Source organism: Callospermophilus lateralis, chromosome 9 (genome assembly GCF_048772815.1).
Source record: "Callospermophilus lateralis isolate mCalLat2 chromosome 9, mCalLat2.hap1, whole genome shotgun sequence".
NCBI classification, from domain to species: domain Eukaryota; kingdom Metazoa; phylum Chordata; class Mammalia; order Rodentia; family Sciuridae; genus Callospermophilus; species Callospermophilus lateralis.
In genome coordinates this window covers 95,230,151-95,250,663 of record NC_135313.1, presented here as the reverse complement: position 1 = coordinate 95,250,663, position 20,513 = coordinate 95,230,151, and the positions used below count along the sequence as shown (strand labels likewise).

Below are 20,513 nucleotides of genomic sequence, written 5' to 3'. Positions count from 1 at the left end.
TCTATTATATTTGGACATTCTGTGGTCCTTCCATTGGGGCAACTAATACTCCCTAGCTCCTACAGATGGTGAGCTCAATGATGGTGGAGATGGTGATGGTATCTGAGGAGGTGATACTTATGGGGGTGGCCACAGGGCTGTGGTAACAATGGGCATGGCAGGGATGGTGATGGGGCCACTTTAATGGTTCTAGTGATGCAGCTGATATTGTTAATGATGTGATGTTAATAAGAGTGACAGTAATATATCTGGTAAAGAGTGACAGTAATATATCTGGCTTCCCTATTATCACAGTGCTATGGTTTAGATATGAGGTGTCCCCCAAGAGTTCACACGTGAGACAATGCAAGAAGTTTCAGAGGAGAAATGATTGGATTGTTGAGAGTCTTAACCTAATCAGTGAATTGGTCCCTGGTGGGATTAACTGGGTGCTGATCAGAGGCAGGTGGAGTGTGGCTAGAGGAAGTGGTTAATGGGGGGCATGGCTATGGAGTATATATTTTGTATCTGGAGATGGAGTCTCTCTCTCTGCTTCATGATCACCATGATGTGAGAATCTTCCCTCCACCACCCTCTCCCGCCATGATGTTCAGCCTCACCTCAAGCCCAGAGGAATGGAGCCGGCCTTCTCTGAACTAAAACCTCTGAAACCGTGAGCCCTCAAATAAACTTTTCCTCCCCTACAGCTGTGCTGCTCTGATCCATTAGTCACCGCAGTGAAAAGCTGACTAAAGCACACAGAATTGGCAACAAGACTCAAAACTGAAGAAAAGGAGTTGCTAACTTCTTCCTATTCTAAACAGGGTCACCAATATGGGGGTGAGCAGGCACTTCCTCAAAGACCAGCAAGAGATGGCAGAACAGGACCTGCCTTGATCAACTTCCATGAACCCCCATATCTGTGTAAGCTAAGAACTCCCTCATCTCCCTTCCCCACCCCAAAGTCAAAGTGGGAGTGGGGAGTTGGGTAAGGATCACTGAGATGGCCTGAAACAAGGAAGGACCTGCATCTCATTCCGCCATTGAACGCCTTCCCATTACCAGTCCCATGCATAGTCCGTGGTCTCTGTGGATGAAGTGAACTGAGCTGGACCCATCCACTGTGCCCTACCCATAAGGGCTGCCTGCCAAGGCAGACATCCCCAGAGGCAGGAGACTGCAGATGTCCCTGCTGATAAGAGTTGAGCAGAGATGAGAGGTCAAGCCAAACCCAGACCTGCCATATTGGGACACTGAAAAAGGCAAAGGCCCTAAAGGGACAAAGGCCTTCTCCTCCAGAGAGCCCAGGACTCCCATGAGCCCCATAGAGAGCTAAATGTGGGAGTCTGCAGAGAAGAGAGGATCTTTGCCTATTGATGAGCAGTGACGGCCATTCAAAAGAGGACTATAATAGCAGCTGGGTTTGTTTGTTAAGAAAGAGAGGGAAGGAGGGAGGAAGAAAAAAAGAAAGCCACTCTAATGACCCCTGCCTGAAACTGCCTTTAGGAAAAAGAAAAAGATGGTATTTCATGTTCGTGAGAGTGGAATTTTAAATCAAATGGATTTGTCACAACAGAAAGTACCAGATTCCAAAGTAATGGAAATTGTCCAAGATTACTCTTATGAGATGGGAAACGAAGACTATACAGAGCATAGGTAAAGCACTTACTGAGGGAAATGTAACCTTTTTATGTTGAGATCCCACCAGTTGGAGAGTCAATAGCCTGGTGACATCAGAAATGGTGTATGGCAAAATGGGAATGGTCATAACTCATTAACTTTTCATGAAACAGGTACCAAGTAGCTGCCAAAGTCTGAGCCATGTGCCAATGAGAATCATGTTGACATTTTCACTGTGGTGAAAATGACATTTTTTTTCCCAAGGGTCTAGATACCAGGGGAAGACTAGATTCCTCATTCTTTACTGCCCCCTAGGCCGAGTCCCACTATAATCTAGTATATTTGTTAGGAAACTACTGTGTCCACTATAAAAGAGACCCAAGTATTGTAAAAAATTGAGCAAGATAAAAGTTTATTCCTCATTCAAACATCCAGGTCAGTGACTTGGGGCTGAGGAGGGAGCTTCGCCCCATCAGTGACCCAGTTTCCATCCATTCATTGCTTTGCCATCATCAATACGTGGCTTCCATCTCGAGGCAGCTCCTACCGCCAGGCCCCCCCTCTAGCCAGCCACAAGGAGCAAGGGGAAAGGAAGAGGAGGCACACCTCCCCTTTAAGCGCATGATCAGAAGTTGCAGCTGTCATTCCCATCCACATTCCAATCCCTGGAATACCAATGACCAGGGAATCTGGGACTGTCCTCTTCAGCTGAGTGTTCATGGGACCAGCTGAAAATTCCGTTACAGTGTAAAGAGAGAGAGAGAGGTGCTGGGGAATGACTACCAACCTCCGCCACACAGTTGTGATTCCATTTGCCAAAGTGATCTTTGACAGGGTCCTGTCAACATTCAAATTAAAATATCTCTTTCCCTTTGTGATGATTAATTTGGGTTGTCAACTTGACTGGCTGGAGGGATGTCTAGGGAGCTGGGAAAGCACAGTTGTGGAGTATCTGTGAGAGTGTTTCCAGAGAAGGCTGGGGGTGGGGGGGGCGGGTAGTAAACTGAGTGGGGAAGACCCAGACCCACCCTGAATGCAGATGACCCCATCCAATAGATTGGGGACCCTGATGGAACAATAAAAACAGACAGGAAGAACTTATGCATGTACTATGGATGGATGGATGGATAGATAGATGATAGATAGATAGAGGAGAGATAGAGATTGACCTAGGGATGCTTTACCACTGAGCCACATCCCCAGTCTTCTTTTATTTTGAGTCAGATTCTCACCAAGTTATAGAGGCTGACCTCAAACTTGTAATCCTCCTGCCTCAGCCTCCCAAGTCACTGGGATTGCAGGTGTGCACCACTATGCCTGGCCTTTTTCTTATGCATGTACTTTTGACCCTTCTTGAACAAGCTCACTTGTTACTGCTACTGTAGGACTTGGACATCTGACCAGATTTTCAGCATTTGAATGACAACTTGAACCAGCAGGCTTCCAGGGCTTTGGCTTCAGGCTGGGGATGCATAATTGGTCCCTCTTCTCCGGGTTCTGGCTTATTGGATTGAGCAGCTACTGGTTTCCCTGGCTCTCCAGCCTGCAGACAGGGAATAGTTATTGTGTGATTTTTCAGCCTCTAATTGTGTAAGCTAATCTAATAAATCCCTACTTATAATTTTGTATATTTTATTGGTTCTAGTTCTCCAGAGAACCTGAATACACCCTTGAAATAAGTTCTAATTCCTTCACCATGGCTCTCGAGGCCCCATAAGATCCAGCAACTCTCCTTGCTCATACCTCATCTTGTGCCTCACTCGCCCTTGTTCCTGGTTCTCTGTCCACATTTGTCACAGTCTATGAGGTTCTGGGAGCACCCAAGTTCCTTGCTATCATGGGGACTTTAGATTTGCTGCTTTGAAGTTCAAGAAAGCTCTCCTCCAAGCTCTTCTCATGGCTGGTTCTTTCTTATTTTTGAGGCTCAGATTCAATTGAACCCCCTAAGATGGACCACCCATGACCAGCCTATATCAGCTAGATAACCCCCCCCACCTCACTAAGTTCCTTTCTATTGTATCACTTTATGTCTCATTTCAGGGGACTTATCAGCATCTGTCATATCTTGTTTACTTATTTGTTTTCTTATTTACTGCACATATCCCTGCTGAAATGTAAGATGCATGAGGTCAGGGACAACCTTGTTTGGTATGTTCAGAGAAGAACCCCTGCACCTGGCATAGGCAGGTGCTCAGTAAACATTTATTACTTCACACTAAGGTTTTCCAAGACCTTTCCTTACCATCCAATAGTGAACCTTAGAGCTGTCTATTTCATTATGTCTGAAGCTGAGAGTTAAGAAGGCAATCTGGCCCCAAGAAGACTCCTAAATCCACTTGTCCAACCAGCCACTTGAAGAGAGCCTACACCTCATTCTTACACCACAAAGAGAAAGAGAAGAAAGCAGCACAGGGCTCTGAGTTAGTTTCCTGGCATGGAAATCCAATACCAAGTGAGAAAGCATGGCCCACTGACCATCTTAGGCTCTTCCTTTGGTGAAAAGAACCTAAGATGGTGAATGGACAAAGAGAGGAATCGGCTGTGGAGAGAAGCAGGAACATTGGCCCTAAGGCTAGAGATCTGGATAGATTAAGAAACATGGGGGCAAGGGCTTGGGGTGAAGGAGTAAGGTGGGCATCCTGCAGCCCAGAGAGCAGTCAGCTTTGGCTGTTGGAAATCTGAGCCATTGGCCCTAGTCCCATGTCACTCACTTGTGACCAGGATGAATCATGCCATGGGCAGTAGTATCTCCATTTTTCTAATAAGAGGCTTGAGCTATGTTTTCTCTATGGTCCCCTAAAGTCCTGACAGTCCAGAAGGGGGAAGAGCTTTCTTTATTAGCCCAAAAGTCCACCCAGTGTCACTGTCCTCCAAGCACCTCCTTTCCCTGTCCCCTCACAGCTCTGTTTCTAAACATGCTCTGATTTGATGCACCTGGAGGCATCAAGCATTAGCAAAGGAATCTGAAGAGGGTTCCATTGCTGCTCTAGCAAGCCATTAAAAGGGGACACAGCCAAGAGTGGCCTATTTGCCGTCTTTGGTCCTTCATCATAAGAAAGCAAAACCACTAGCACCCTGTCCCCCGAACAGCATGCCACCAAGGGAGCCAAGAATTGCTTGGAAATACCTGATATGGTTGGAGATCTCTGGTATCATTGTTCTTTATAAAGAGTTAATTTGGGGAGTAACGTCCTTTGGGATTCAAAGGAAAACAAAATTCCAAACAATTTAGAAGGGTTCCCCGCAAGGATTTATCTCCAGAGGGGGAAAAAAAAGAAATTTCACTAAGAATAGGGAATGAAAATGTTGGGTCTCTAAACCATCCCTAAACTAAGCGCTGTGAGTGATGAGGTCCAAGATAGGGTGACGGATTTAAGCTCATTTCTTGTCATTTCCTGACTTCTAGAAAACAGTAAGAAAACGCAGTCTGGGAAGTGCCTTTGAGGATGACATGTAGACAATTTTCTTTTCAAATTGGACTGTGGAAAATGAATGAATTTCAAGAAAAAAAAACACAGACAAAAAAAAAGGAAAATCTAATTCTATAACGATTAAAGAAATTAAAACCATCAATTAAGGAAGCAAATAGAAACAAAAATATTCTCATAAACAAAGCTCAAGGCCAAGACATCTACCCCAGAAAACTGTAGCAAACATTTAAATAAATTATTATACACAGTCCCCCAGAGATACAAAAATAGAAAACACTGCCCTAGTCATTTTATAAAACCAGCATAACTTTACTTTGAATATCTGATAAAGAAAAATTAGAAAATAAAGAAAATTTCTGGACAAATTCATTCATAAACAGACTGCAAAAAAATCCCAAGCAAAATATGAGCAACATAAATTCAGTGAAAATAAATGACGGATCGCAAGACTAACTTAACATTCAAAAATGAACTGATGCAATTCACCACGTTAAGAGAATAAAGGGGAAAAAATAAATGATTCTTTCAAGAGATGCCAAAAAGATGCATGTGATAAATTTTGAGTAGGTTAATAATAAAACTCTCAGCAAACTTATAATAAAAGGGCATTTCCTAAATCTGATAAAGTACAAATAGCATCATACTGAAAGGGGACAGAGCAAACATTTTCACCCCGCACTCCAAGCTCAGAAAGAAAACAATGACTACTCTCATCATTTCTATTTATCTTTATACTGGAGGCCCCAGGCAAAGAAAAAGAAATAGAAGATATAAAACCTAGAAAGAAAATAAATAACGCTGTATATTTACAAATGGTATATATGTTGACAACACTAAGGGAAAACTAATATAATGGTCTAAATTACAGTGAGTCCACACTTTTCAACTTTATAATAATGCCAAACCCACGTGTGCTTAGTAGAAACTCTACTTTTTTGAATTTTGATCTTTTCCCAGGTTAGCAATACATGGTGGGATCCTTTCTTGAAATTGTATTAAGAATTGTAATGCAAAAAAAAAAAACCAGAGAGCTCATGTATAATGGCATAATTTGGCGTGAACATACTTTATATACAGAGTTATGAAAAATTGTGCTGTGAATGGATAATTATGAATGTAATGCATTCCACTATTGTCGTGTATGTAAGAAAAAAGAAATCCTGGGGGGCAGCAGCAACTCAGAACTCACAATCATGAGAGCAAGCAGCCAGCATTCTATAATGCACTGTGCTTTGGGCTGTGATGGTCAGTAGGTTAGGTAGATCCAGTGCATTCTGGCTTCGATATTTTCATATTACAGTGAGTTTACTGGGACATGACCCCATAGTCAGGAACATAGGTGATTGAATATAGGTGATTGAATTTTGTAGGAATACAGGGCAATATAGGAAAAGGAATTATATTTCTATGCACTAGCAATAGATACTTAGAAATGAAATTTAAGAGCTAACACCATTTAGGATATTCAAAAAATATCCAACTCAGCTGTGATATTTTGTAAGACATCACCATCCAGAAAACCGAATAAAGGGCACATGGAAACTCTTTGCATTTCTTACAGGAAAATAAATCATCAATGAGTTCAAAATAAAGGGTATGAATAAAAAATGCTAAAGTGACTGGAATTGGACAGTTGGTAGAAGCTGAGAGAATTTCAAGGAACAGATAGAAAAGTAAAAACAAGAAAACAAAAAACCTTGATTGCCTCAAACAAAACTGATAGAAATAAGGATATTAGAGATGCTGTTAGTGAGGACAGAGGAGGTAAGAGCATAATAGAGAAATTCTAAATTGCCTTAGAGAAAACCTAAACCTTTGTGAATAGACTTTGAATAGGATAGAATTTTTAATGTGTTTGGTGATGAGCATGTTATTGGAAACTAGAGAAAGGAGTATCCACCCTTGTTAAATGGTGAAAGAAATCTCAACAAAACTGCTTCCTACATTTACGCAGAAAGCATAACTGTGCAATCCACCCTCAGGAGCCACAATTTCCATACTCATGGACTCAACCAACCGTGGGTGTAAAACAGTCAAAGAAAACATAGGCAGACTTATTCCTTGTCATCTATCACCAAACAGTACAGCAAAGCGACTAGTTATACAGCATTTACATTGTATTAGGTATTATAAGTCACCTGGTGATGATTTAAAGTATGTGAGAGTCTGTGTGTGGCTTTTATACGGATGCTGTATAAAAGGGTGCACAGGGTCTTGTGCATTCTTGTGTCTTGGTATCTGCAGGGGACCCTGAAATCCCTCCCACAGACCCTAAAGAGACAAATGTGATGATGTAGCTAAAGAAATCTCAAAGCAAACTATTGAATGTACTTTCTGGTTTCTTCCTGCTCCTTATTATAAAATAAAGAGAAAAGAGAGAGAAATCAGGGAAGAATTGTTAAACAAAAGGAATTCAAAATCAAGATGATTTTGAAAATTCTCATCTTCTCCAGTTGGCCAAAGATATTAAATGTCATAATAGCTACTGCAAATGCAGTAGAGAAAAGGCTGAGTGTGTGCCAAACAACCCTTGACTGAAACCTTGGAAGGATTTTTTTTTTTTAAAGAGTATTCAAACACATACAACCCAAAGTGCTAAGGATGTGAATCGCGATCTTCTCAATCAACTCTGAGGGTTTGTAGGGAACTTCTAGTATTCTAAGATTTTTTTTTCCCCTCAGCCATTGCAGGAGTCAAAAATAGAGGAGGGATTTTATCTTGGAATAATCAGGGGATATGACTTTTACCTGACGATACAATACATGCAGCAAACAAATGGTACCAGTCACAAAATGGGAAAGATGGCGCAGGGTGGAGCCAAGAGAAGAATTTCCAAGGCTGCTTTGGATTGGTGGTGACTTTTTACTTTCTATTCCTTTCTTTTTTCTGGTGTTTTTATGTTGGTTTGTCTTGTTCTGTTTTGATCTGCAGTACAGAGATTAAACTCGGGCCTTCGTACAGGCTGGGCAAATGCTCTTCCACTGAGCTGCATCCCCAGCCCTGTTCCCTCCCTTTTTGAAATGGAATGCTAATAACTATTATCCTGTACCTGTCCCATGGTTGTGTGATGGGGATCAGGAGGCTGATAACTATCTCTAATGTCACCAGTCCATGGGCAAGGGAAATGTGCCCAGAACTGACACTTCACGGATTACACCTTGGAGGCTCATCCACACATGGTTTTGATATTTTATATGAGATTTTGAACTTTTGAGCTGATAAGGTTAATATGACATTTTGGATTTCTGAATGATGCTCTCTAATGGGATAAGACCCTTGCCGATCTTGGAAGGAAGTTAGCATAGTTTTGCATTTGGGAGAGTTATAAATGTTTGGGGGCCAAGGGATGGACTGTGTTGATCAAGATTCAAAACCCTGCGATGCATCCCTCTGGTTCTCACACCTCACACTGCCCCTATAGAACGGTGAAGATGATGGATTTTGCTTCTGTGACTGGGCATGGCACAGGGGGCCTTAGGGTGGAGGATGATCTAAGTAAGTCTTATCACACAAGCGTTTTAGGAGCACAGTACTTGCTCGGGCTGGCCACTAAGCAGGAGACCAAGCTCTGAAGTGACTTTCCATTTCACTTCTGTAACAGGTGGTTTGTTTCTTGACTTTTTCTCATTGTCAGTCTTGCTAGAGATTTGTCAGTTTTATCTGTATTTTCCAAAGAACGAGATTTTATTTCATTGATTTTTCTCTAGTGATTTCCTGGTTTTTTTCTGCCCTCATTCTTATTTCTGCTGCATATTTTATATTTAATTTGCTCCTCATTTTTTCAGTTAGGTACCTAGATAATTGTAACTACTCCTCTTTTTTTATGAAAAACATTTAGTGCTATAAATTTTCCTCTCAGCATTCTCTTAACTGTGTCCCGCATATTGGAATATGTTGTGTTTTCATTCCAGTTTAGTTCTTTATATCTTTCACTTCTTTGAGACTTATTCTTTCACTTGGATACTGCATAGAAGGGTGGCTTTTAACTTCTCAGAGTTTAGAGATCATTCTGCCATCTTTTTGTGATAGCTTTCTAAGTTGATTCCATTATGGTCAGAAAACATACTCTGTATGATTCCAGTTATTTTAAATTTGTTAAGGTGTTTTATGTCCAGGACATGGTCTCTCTTAATAGATGACCCCATCAGTGCTTAAAAAAAAAATTGTAATCCGCTATTGGGTTGAGAGTTGTATAGATACCTGTTAGGTCTATTGGTTTATAGTGTCATTCAAATATATTTCCTCATGTTTTCTGATACTGTTCTCTGAAGTCTCTACAGTGACTTCACTATTGAGCCCACCCAGTAAGTTTTGGTTTGTCATTGTTGGATATCTGGACATGGGTGAGGGTATGAGGGTGGGGATATGAGGGTGGGGGGATGAGGGTGAGGGGTGGGGGAGTTAGTTACTACATTCTTCAGTTCTATAATTTCCATTTGAACCTTTTTAAGACTTCTTTTTCTTGACTGAAATTTCCGACTTTTTCATTTGTTTCCAGAGAATTCAGGACTATTTGTTGAAGCTATTTATATGATAGCCACTCAAACCCATGTCAGATAATCCAGCACCTGATTCACTCCAGTATTGGGATCAGCTTATTGAGTTTTTTAATTTTCTTGTTTCTTGTTATGATCAGTTGTTCACGGGTATCATGTACATAGTGGACATTATGAAACTCTGGGTCCTTTTTTTTTTTTTTTTTTTTTTTTTTTTTAAGCAGCCAGCCCTCCTGTGGAAATGCAGTGCCAGAGAGAGAATAATTCAGTGTGTTTGAATTCCTGCTGGGCTCACTGACAGCACCCTTGCTGGCTCACAGAGCCTCCCTGCCCCCCCCCCCAGCTCCTCCCTCTGAGTTCACTGATGCCTTCCTGCAGCCCAATTTTACAGGCTTATTGCTTCCAAGTAGGGACACAGAGCTCCCTGTTGAGCCCCACTGTGCCAGAGAAGGGAAAGGGTGAGTCTGCTGACTAAGCGGAAGAACAGAGCGACAAGTAACCCCATTTCCCAGCATCTTATTCTACCTCCTTGAGGCCAGGCCAGTGTGGAAGCTAGTCCTACCCCTTCTACCTCATGAAATTTTGTAGGAGAGAGAAACCTTTTCTTCTACCCTATTATGTTCCCTATATGTTCAGGGTCTGGGGACTGCCAAATTAAACTATAAAACACAAATAAACAAGAAGAAATAAAGACTTATTTATTTATACGTGCCATTCACACACTGGAGAACATAATGATGAGTAACTCAAAAAGATGCTTAGAAGTTAGGGCTTATAAAATCATCTTAACAATGGGAAATAAATGCGTGGAGAAATGACAAGGCAAAGGGAAAAAAGGGGGTTGGGTTTCTATGAGCAATACATTGTGGGAAGGTAAATATATGGGGGGAAACTAATGGAAGATCAGGGTTATTTTAGTCAAGTACGTTCAGACAGAGCTCAGTACCAACATTCTTTCTCCAGAGATAATAGTTATTTTCATTCTCTTCAGATGAGAGAGGGAGGAGGCATAAAGGCAGATGTATACCTGCCTTTTGGCAGAAATGGGGAGGGTAGAGGCCTACAGCTGCTGTTTCTCAGTTGCCATCAGCTAAAAATGGCATGTTGGGGGTTGGCATATTCTGCTCCCCTTCCATTTCACGGCTCTGGGTGGGAGTGGCTCACTTCACCACTGAACTTCTTAACACCACCCTGGAGGGAAAGCTAGAGTGCAGCCTGATCTCCTCGGCAGGAGCTGGAAGATCCACTCCCTGCTCAGCCCCACTAAACCATGGAGCATGGCTTCTGTTGGAGTGTGGTTGGCTGGAGTGGGAAGGACCTTGTGAGACCATCACCCTTTTCCTAGCCCTTTAGCTGTGGAGGAGCAGGCTTTCCTTGAACCCTTTTTATCTGTTGGGTGGGTGGTTCTGCAGCACACTGAGGAGAGATCATGGGAAGCAGGGAGAGCCACAGAGAACTCACCACAGTGCCCTTCCTGAGGCTCCTGGGAAGCCACCTTCTTTCCACCATCTGGAGAGTTTCCAGAGTGGGTTTATTGTACTATTTCCGGGGATTTTTAGTTGTAAATGAGAACAAATGAGGAACAGGACTGCTCCATCTTTGCCCGCACTCGAAGTGCTTCTTACAGCAACAACACTCTCAATACCGAAATCTACGTTTGTTGTTCTTGCCACATTCCAACGGCCACAAACTTGGTGGCTGAAAACGACATTAATTTATCACTTGCCATTTGGGTCAGTCTGAAGTTCTGGCATGACATGAATAGATTCTCTGCCTGGGGACTTCACTGAGGCTGCAGCTTTATCTGGGACTCGGGGTTGTTTTCCACTCACTGGTTGTTGCACAACTCATTTCCTTGCTGCTGTACAACCTTGGCCCTTCTTCTCTTGCTGGCTGCCAGTCAACTGCCAGAGGTCATTCTCAGGTCCTTGCCATGTGGTTCCCTCCATCTCAACAGTGGGGAATCTCCCTCATGTCAAGTACTTCTCATGTTTTCAAAGTCTCCTTGGGCCCCCAGACAGAGAAAAATTCCATCTTTCCAAGGACTCATGTGGTTCTGGTAGGTCTACCCAGAGAACTCCCTATCTTAAAGTCAACTCTACCATATGATAAGCTAATCACAGGCATAAAATCCACATACACAAGAGGGGCAGGAAGATGTTCAGGATGTCTCAGGGGTCCTCAGCATCCCACAGCTCTGTTCCCAATGCTAGGTTCACTAACATCATATCATTAGCATAAAATTAATCATTAATTCCACATAGAACTCAGTAAATGCCTTGAGCTGAAGCTTTGGTCTCCCCCACTGCCCAGGGTATGGGCTTACCAGAATAGCACTGAATCAATCTTACAAAATATATGCATTAAAAATGACTGTATGACCTTTGCTAGTAAATGGATGGATCTGGAGACTATTATGTGAGGTGAAATAAGCCAATCCCAAGAAACCAAAGGTTGAATGTTCTCTCTCATATGTGTATACTAACACACAACAAGGTGGGGTGGATAGAAGTTCAGTGGATTAGACAAAGGGGAATGAAGGGAGGGGAATGGGGACAGGAATAGGAAAGATGGTGGAATGAATCTGACTTACTCTCGTATGTACGTATATGAATACACCACTGTGAATCTCCACATCACGTACAACCACAAGACTGGGATCCTAACTGGAATACAATATGCTCCATGTTTGTATAACTATGTCAAAATATACTCTACTGTCACGTATAACTAAAAAGAACAAATAATTTTTTAAAAGTTAATTATCTCAGGTATTGTGAATAGTGATAGAAGATGTTTAACATGTACACACATGATAAAAGAACACAGAGCTAAATATAGAAACATACACAGGTACAGATCAACTGGAGAAATCTGAACAATCTTTGTGAATTGTACCAATGTCAATTTTCTAGCATTGACACGGTACTGTATTTATGGCAGATATTAACATTGGGAGAGATTAGGTAATATGTGCACAGTTCCTCCCAGTAGATTTCTTTGCAATTTTCTGTATGTTTGTAATTATTTCAAAATAAAAACTGAAAAAAATACATATGCAAGAACTTCTAACACTGAAAACTACAAAGTAGCATTGAGGAAAAGTAAAGATGACCAAAATAAATGGGGGAGATATACCATGTTTTTGGATTTGGAAACTCAACATTGTAAAAACATCAGTTCTTCATAAATGATCCAGAGATAAAATCTAATCTCAATCAAAATCCCATAAGTTATGTATATTTATGTGTGTTTATAAATTAGCATGTGACTCTAAAATTAATATGAAAACACCAAAACCCATAGTAGACATAATAATTTTGAAGTAAACAAAAGATGTGAAAATGTATATATTGCCAGATTTCAGAACTTACTCGAAAACCACAGTAATAAAATAACCATGTAGTATTTGTATACAGGTATATAAATCACTGATTTAAATCAGTGAAATAGAATTTTTTAAGTTTCACAAAAAGACCCACACATGTACATTTTACTATGGCAAAAAAGCCACTGTGATTGAAGGAAAAAAAATCACCTTTTGAGTAAAGGATGCTTGCATCAATTACATACTCATATGGGAAAAAAATAAAATAAACTTTCACCCTTTCCCTATAAAAAATGAATTTGTGATAGATCATAAACCTAAATATCAAAGATGAAACACTAAAACTTCTAGAAGAAAATATAAAATAGTATTTTTATGAGCTTGAAGTAGGCAAAGATTTTTAAATGGAACACTCTAAAATGAAAATAAAATTCTATATTTTTTAACATTAAGAGCTTCTGTTCACCTAAAGACTTCATTAAAACAATGAGATGTAAAGGAGACAAAGTTTTACCTCTTCACTTTAGGGTTTCTTAATGGGACCTGAGAGTTAAATTGGCATAAGACAGATAAACAAGAGGAATGCATCCAAATTTATGTAATACAAGTTTTACGTGGCATGGAATCTTCATATGAAAATGAAGACTCAAAGACACAATTAGCACTAAACACGTATGGGCTAGGGATGTAGCTCAGTGGTCGAGTGGTCACCTAGCATATGCAAGGCCCTGGGTTTGTCCCCAACACTGAAAATAATCACTTTTGGTCACCCTCCTTTCCAAGAGAATCCACTCTCTCTATGAAAGTACATCCCCCCACCCCGCCACTTTCCCTTCTAATAAACATTGCTATAGTTTTTAAAAGGCAGTAAACACATACATATTGAGTGAGATAAGAATAGTAGATTAGGAAAATATGACAAGGCAGAAGGTACCTAATTGGTGACGTGAATAGGAGGATAATTGATGGTCTAACAAGATTCGTTTAAACAGGTTTCCCTGTCTCCAGCTCCCATCCTTGATAATAAGAATGTTTTCTTTCTGATATAAGGAAGGTGTCTTTCACAGTAGAATTTCATCTCCTGTTTTAAAGAAACAAAAAGAAAATGAGAATAATTTTCTTGAACCTGTTGTTTTCCAAGTGCCTTTGTGTTAGTTGACTTTTTGTCACTGTGTCAAATACCTAAGGAAAAATAACCTAAAGGAAGAAAGACTTATTTTGCCTCCTGTTTTTAGAGGTTTCAGTCCATGGAGGGCAGACTCCATTGCTTTGGGACTGAGAAGAGGCGGAACATCATGGCAGAAGGGTGTGGCAGAGGAAAGGTTCTTTGCTCATCATGGCAGCCAGGAAAGAGAGAGAGAAGGGGTCCGGGACAAGACATATCCTTCCAGGGCACTTGCTTCCAGTGACCTACTTCCTCAAACTAGTCCTCACCTCCTACAGTTTTCATCACCTCCAATAGTCTGTCCAATTATGAACCCATGGATGGATTCATCCACTGATGACGTCAAGGCCCTCATGACCCAGTCACTTCCCCAAAGCCCCAGCTCTTGATATTGATGCACTGATGACCAAGCTTTCAACCCATGAGCCTTTGGAGAACATTACAGATCCAAATCGTAACAGCCATCAACTCAAAATACTCACTATACCAGGGTGGTATAAAATATTAATAATTAAAAATATTTAATTCCTTAGCTACAAGGTGGAAGATATTTACCTTACATAAATAGAGAGAGAAAACACCTATAAAACATATTATCTTGAAAAACAGTCCATCCCATAGAAAAAGAAGCAAAGAACTTGTGCTTTATAAAAAAAAGTATAGTCAATAAGTATATGAAAAGGTGCAATGTCATTACTCCCACACACACAAAAAAAAAATAATGGAAAGCCATCACAAGATACCCCTGTACCCCTAATAAAAAGTAAAATTAAAGGAACTGAAAATACCAAATACTAGCAACATGTCATGTAACTGAAGCTTTCATGCATTGCTAGTGGAAATACAAATTTCAACAACCACTCACCTATGACCCAGTAATTGTACTCCTGACTTTGGTCCCCAATGGTATTGCAAAAGAATCTTCATAGCAACTTTGTTTACAAATGGGAGACAACCCAATTATCCATCAATAGTAGACTAGATGTATCTTTTGTGACATATTTATGCAACAGAATGCAACATTTCAATGAGCAAACACATGAACTATAGTCACACATTACAATATGGATGAATCACTCAGATATAATGATGAGGGAGAGTGAACCCCAAAGGGTGAAAACAGCATATTTGCATTTGTATGAAATTTGAGAAGCAGCAAACTAATCCTATTGAATCAGGTTGAATGGTGGTGGTGGTGGGTGGGGTGCTCTTCTGAATTAAGATCAACTTTCTCATGCTGAGAGTGGGAGCTGCCTTCAGAGAGTTCAAAACTTTGGAAACAACAAGTTTCTCCTATCTTCCTTCAAAGCTGACTTGAAATAAAAACCCATTTTCCTAACAATTTGACTCAAAATATTTCTGGATCAGTGAACCGCTTAGCCTAGCCTCTTCCCCCTGGCTACCAACCATTAACACGACATATATTTAAGACATTTGGGGAATAATTAAGAAAGTGTGAATAAGTCCTGGACACTGACAATATAAGAGACTTGATCATTTTTGTTTATGTAATTATGGCATTTTTATCATTTACCTAAAATAAAGAGTAAAGTGTCATGATATCTGCAACTTATTTTTAAATCGTTCTCGCGTCTGTGAGTGTGCAGGTATTAGTCAGTTTTCTGTCACTGTATCACATATCTGATTTCAACTTAAAAGAAAGGTTTGTTTTGACTCACAGGTTCAGAGGTTTCAGCTGTGGTTGCTCAACCTGGTTGTCTTTGAGGCTGAGCTGAGGAGTATGTGGTAGAGAAAGCTTTCACCTCATGGAGGCTAGGGAGAAAAAGAGAAAGAGGAGGGGCCAGGATCTCAATGCTCCCTTCAAGGGCACACCCCAATGACCTGACTCCCTTCCCCTTGACCCCTCCTACTAGAGGGTCCACCCCCTCCCAATAGCACCATGGCCTGGCTCCAAGCCTCTAGCACATGAGCCTTCAGGAAACATCCAAGGTCCAAACTATGACAGTGCACTTTTACCCTTTGGGGATAAAAGTGGAAATGAACTATGGTTTCCTCATAAAATAGAAGATAAACACTTCATCTTGGAATAAAATTTTAATCAGGGCATAAAGAAAAAGATCAATATCTCTCCCATCTCAAAATTAAGAAATTTTTATCAAAAAATACCATTAAGAGTGAGGAAGGATAAGCCACAAAATGAGAGAATAATTTACAAGTGTTCATTTTGTAATAACCCGTGGGGCTGTATATGAATACCCTTTATGTATATTTCTGTATATATTTGTATTCCATAGTAGCAAATAAAACTTACAAAAGAAATTGAGCTGTAAAGGCCAGGTGGATTTTACTCAGCCAGGAGTGACTCTAAGGAGGTTTTTATCATGCTTGTTAAATGGCTCATTTAGCTGCCAGGAGGGGTAGCATTGTTGCCTGGGAAAGCCATTAAAAAATAAACAAACAAACAAACAATAAAACTAACCAGCAATCTTTTCCAAAGTGCTGGGGAGGAAGAACCAGAGGCTGAGAAGAGGTGGGGCAGCAGCTGGGGAGACCCTCCTAGAAAATAGAAAACATCATGAAGCCAATTAATTTTCCCTGATTGGCAGGAAAATTAATTTACCCAGAATTATTCATGCTGAAGGGTTCTAATTATTCATCTCCATCAAGATGCAAATTGAGTTTTACAAAGAGAGAACAAGAGGGAGGCCAGAGGGAAAATTGTGGGGTGTGGTGGAAAGGCTTCCTGGGGGGAGAAGCTGGGATGGGAGATGAGAGTGCTGGAAATCTGGGAATTCGCAGATACAGCATTGTCAGGGGAGCCTTGGGGTCTGATTGCCTTCTGTCTGGAGTAGTTCTTCACCCAGGAGAGATACTGGGATAGAGGATAAGCAGTTCAGGTGAGGTGGCGGTTGGGTACCAGCTCCATCTCAGCAAGCACTGGAGGCTGGACACAGAGGATGCCCAAGGCTGGGGACCCAGAGACACTCTCAGCTGGTGCTGAGTTTTCCCTCGAGATGGTTACATAACAATTTAAAAGGACTGCTTGCTCTCAATATGCATTCTTGCCTAGGATGCATGTCTAATAAATGTTTGATGATTCACTGTTGCATTATTAATCTTTTGGCAGACCACTAAAAAAAAAAAAAGTCACCCTCTGTATGAATAATAAAATGCATCAATTATGCAAGGAATATTTGTTACACATCTCTGCTGGGCCAAGCCTGTGTTAGTTGCCATGAATGAAGAGGGGAAAAGTCAGTGTATAGATCCTCCTGGAACTGTGTCTAGCGCTGAGACCACAATAAACCATCCGGGAGGACTTTCATAGAGAGGAAGGAAAGATTTGCAATACCTCCACCACTGAAATCACAAAGAACTGTTGGGAAAAAAAATGAAGAAAATCTGAATAAACGGAAATGTAAAGGATTCTGATTCAGTAGGGCACTCTTTATAAAGGAAAAAGGTGGATTGACCTGTTCCACTGACTATCAAAATATTATAAAATGATGGTGCATACACTCTGAGGATTCTCCAAACAAGACCAACAAGGAGTACAGAGAGATATATTTATTTCAAAGAATTGGATCATGTGATTGTGGAGATTTAATAGAACTGAAATCCACAGAATCCTGGGGCTGACAGGCCAAGGACCCAAGGAAGAGTTGTAGTTGAGTCCAAAAGCAGCAGCATCATTTGCTATTGTAATAACTGATGAGGTAATTTATTAAAAAATAGAATCTTATTTAGCCCCCATTTCTGGCATCTGGAATTCCAAGAGCATGGAGCTGACATCTGCCTAGCTTCTGGTGAGGGCATTCTGCTTCATCATGACATAGCAGAGAGCATCACAATGGTGGGACCCAACAAGCATGGCAGCCCAGGTCTCTCTTCCTCTTCTTATAGAGCCACTAATGCTATCACAGGGTCCTGTCCTCATGACCTCATAACCTCATACCCTCATCTAATCCTAATTGCTTCCCAAAGGTGCCATCTCCAAATGCCATTAACATACGACTTTGGGGGTTAAGTTTCTAAGACCTCAAATTTTGGTTTGCTATTCAAACCATAGCACCCACCAATATGCTCTAGGGACCAAGTGTAGCGTATTGCAAGAACATAAGTTTGCCTTACCATTCAAAAATCAATCACCACATTAATTCAATAAAAAAATAAATTACATGATTATATCAATTGATGCAAAAATTTGACAATGCATGATTATGATTATACATATTATAATTATACACAATAAATGATTCTTTAAGTGAGAATAAGAACAAAATTCCTCAATCTGTAAAAGAGCACCTACTGAATCCTATAGTTAACATCCTACTTAATAGCAGAAAACAGAATGTTTCCCCCTGGGATCAAGAGTAAGGCAAGAATTTAAATTATACAACTTGGTAAGGTTTGACATATATTTATTGAAACTAAGACCAAAGTCAATGTAACAGACATATCTACTACCCCTAAAAACTTACTTCTTCCCCCTTATAATCCTTCCTCACATGATTTCCACTTCCTCAAGACAACCACAGTCTTCATTTTGTTATTATGGATTTTCATTTTCTAAAAAATGTATATAAGCAGAATCATGAAGCATGCATTTTTTTTACTGACTTCTCTCACACAACACAATTATTTTGTGAATGATCCATGTCATAACATGTATCAGGAGTGTCTTCTTTTTTATTACTAAATAGTATCCTATTGTATGGACATACCACAGTTAGTTTATCCATTCACTTGATGATGAACATTTGTTTCCAGTTTTTCTGAGAACATTATAAGCAAAGTTTATATGAACATTTTGTACAGGCCTTTGAATTAACATAATTTCATTTCTACAGGAGTGACATGTAAATTGGAAAATGATATTAGAAGTTTTTCTATTTGAAAAACATTTTAAATTTTTCATGAAAGACTCTCTTAACAGTTTAAGGATATAGGACTTCTAGGTGAAGACTTAGTTGCATCTGGTTATCTTGTCTGAAGGTAACTGGTTTTGTGGCATCTTCTTCATGGTAATGGCTGTCAGTCAATGGTAATCATTGTGTCTCATTATATTTTTTATGTCTCTGTGGGGAGCCACTCCAAATGCACGCACCTTAAGTCCTGATGCACCACGGGGATCTGAAAGATCACTGTAGTCTGGTGCAGTGGTGTCATGGACTCGTGACTCCATGACTTGTGACTCAGGCTTTTCCCTTGCTCGAATAATAAGGTGTGGCCCTGGGAGGGGCCCTAGGAGTAAGGTGGCACCAGAGGGGTTGAGCTACACTCACCTGTTCCTTGTCATCCTACCCCTTACCTCATTTGAAAGGCTTCTTCCCAATAAAAGGGTTCAGCATGTTCTCTTTCCCCCTCTCTCTCTCTCTCTCTCTCTCTCTCTCTCTCTCTCTCTCTCTTCCACCCCTCCCCCCTCCCTCTCTCTCTCTCTCTCTCCATGGACCCCTAAGGTCAGAAAAACCATCACAGGACCCAAAGAAAAAAGGTATTTCTCTGTCTCTCTGTGATTATTTCATGCAGCCCAGTTCACCTAGAGTAACCCTGAGTGTTTCAGTCGGGAGATGCAACATGTCTCTATTTCCCAAACCAAAAATCATAACACATGGACTAAAAGTATTTTCTATTCATGGTCGTATTATCTAAAGTTTGGGGTTTGTCATACTTAAGTTTACATTTTTGAGAAAGATGAAGTCAAAGGAGAAGAAATAAGAGGGGAAAGAGTAAGGAGAAGAAGAAAAATAATAACCTGACCCTGAATATTCCCTCTTAGTGAAAGCCTAAGACACATCCTCAAACAATGTGAATTTAAAAATCCCAGGTTATTATTCTTTGTGATATTTTTTAATTGTGATTAACTTTACATAGTATAAAATTATTTATCATCTTAACAATCTTAAGTGTTCAGTTCAGTAGCATTGAGTATTTTCATAAGGTCACACAGCCATCACTACCGTCTGTCTCCTCCACCCATCCTATTATTTGTCTATAAATTTGACTGCTCAGTACCTCACATAGAAGAATCACCAATACTTCTCTTTTTTGTGATGGACTTATTTCCTTCACATAACATCCTCAAGGTTGATTCATGTTGTAACACACACGTCTAAATTTACTCCCTTTTTATTATTGAATAATATTTTTATTAAGGCATTATAATTATACATAGTATTGGGGTTTATTTTGACAAAGTTCTACATGCAAGGAGTTTGATTTGAATCCCCAGCCCCGGACCCTGTCTTTTCCTCCACTCCTTCTTCCCCCTATTCTTCCTCCTCTACTAAACTTCCTTTCTTCTGCACATACATAAAGATGAAATTCTCTTTGGCTCCTTTATATAGGAATATAAAGTAATTTTGTTAAATTTATTCCATATTTCTTCCCCTTTCCCTTCCTTCCTCCCTCACACTCATCCTCCTTCTACCTCACTTATCTTCCCTGTATCTTATATCAGATCCCCTCGCCAATCATAGGGCTGAACAATATTCTGTGTATGTACATAACACAAAGTATTATAGGTATGTATC

General features: G+C 40.3%; 1 long non-coding RNA gene across 1 annotated transcript in view; it reads right to left on the bottom strand.

The window, feature by feature from the left end:
• The window catches only part of LOC143407323 (uncharacterized), a 242,466-nt gene extending 226,680 nt beyond the window's left edge, over window positions 1-15,786 (bottom strand). Inside the window, exons 1-2 of the long non-coding RNA XR_013155597.1 lie at window positions 15,699-15,786; window positions 13,789-13,935 (exon numbers count right to left, since the gene is read on the bottom strand). This is a non-coding gene — a long non-coding RNA (uncharacterized LOC143407323). The remainder of the gene's footprint in view (window positions 1-13,788; window positions 13,936-15,698) is intronic.
• Window positions 15,787-20,513: the final 4,727 nt, after the last annotated feature.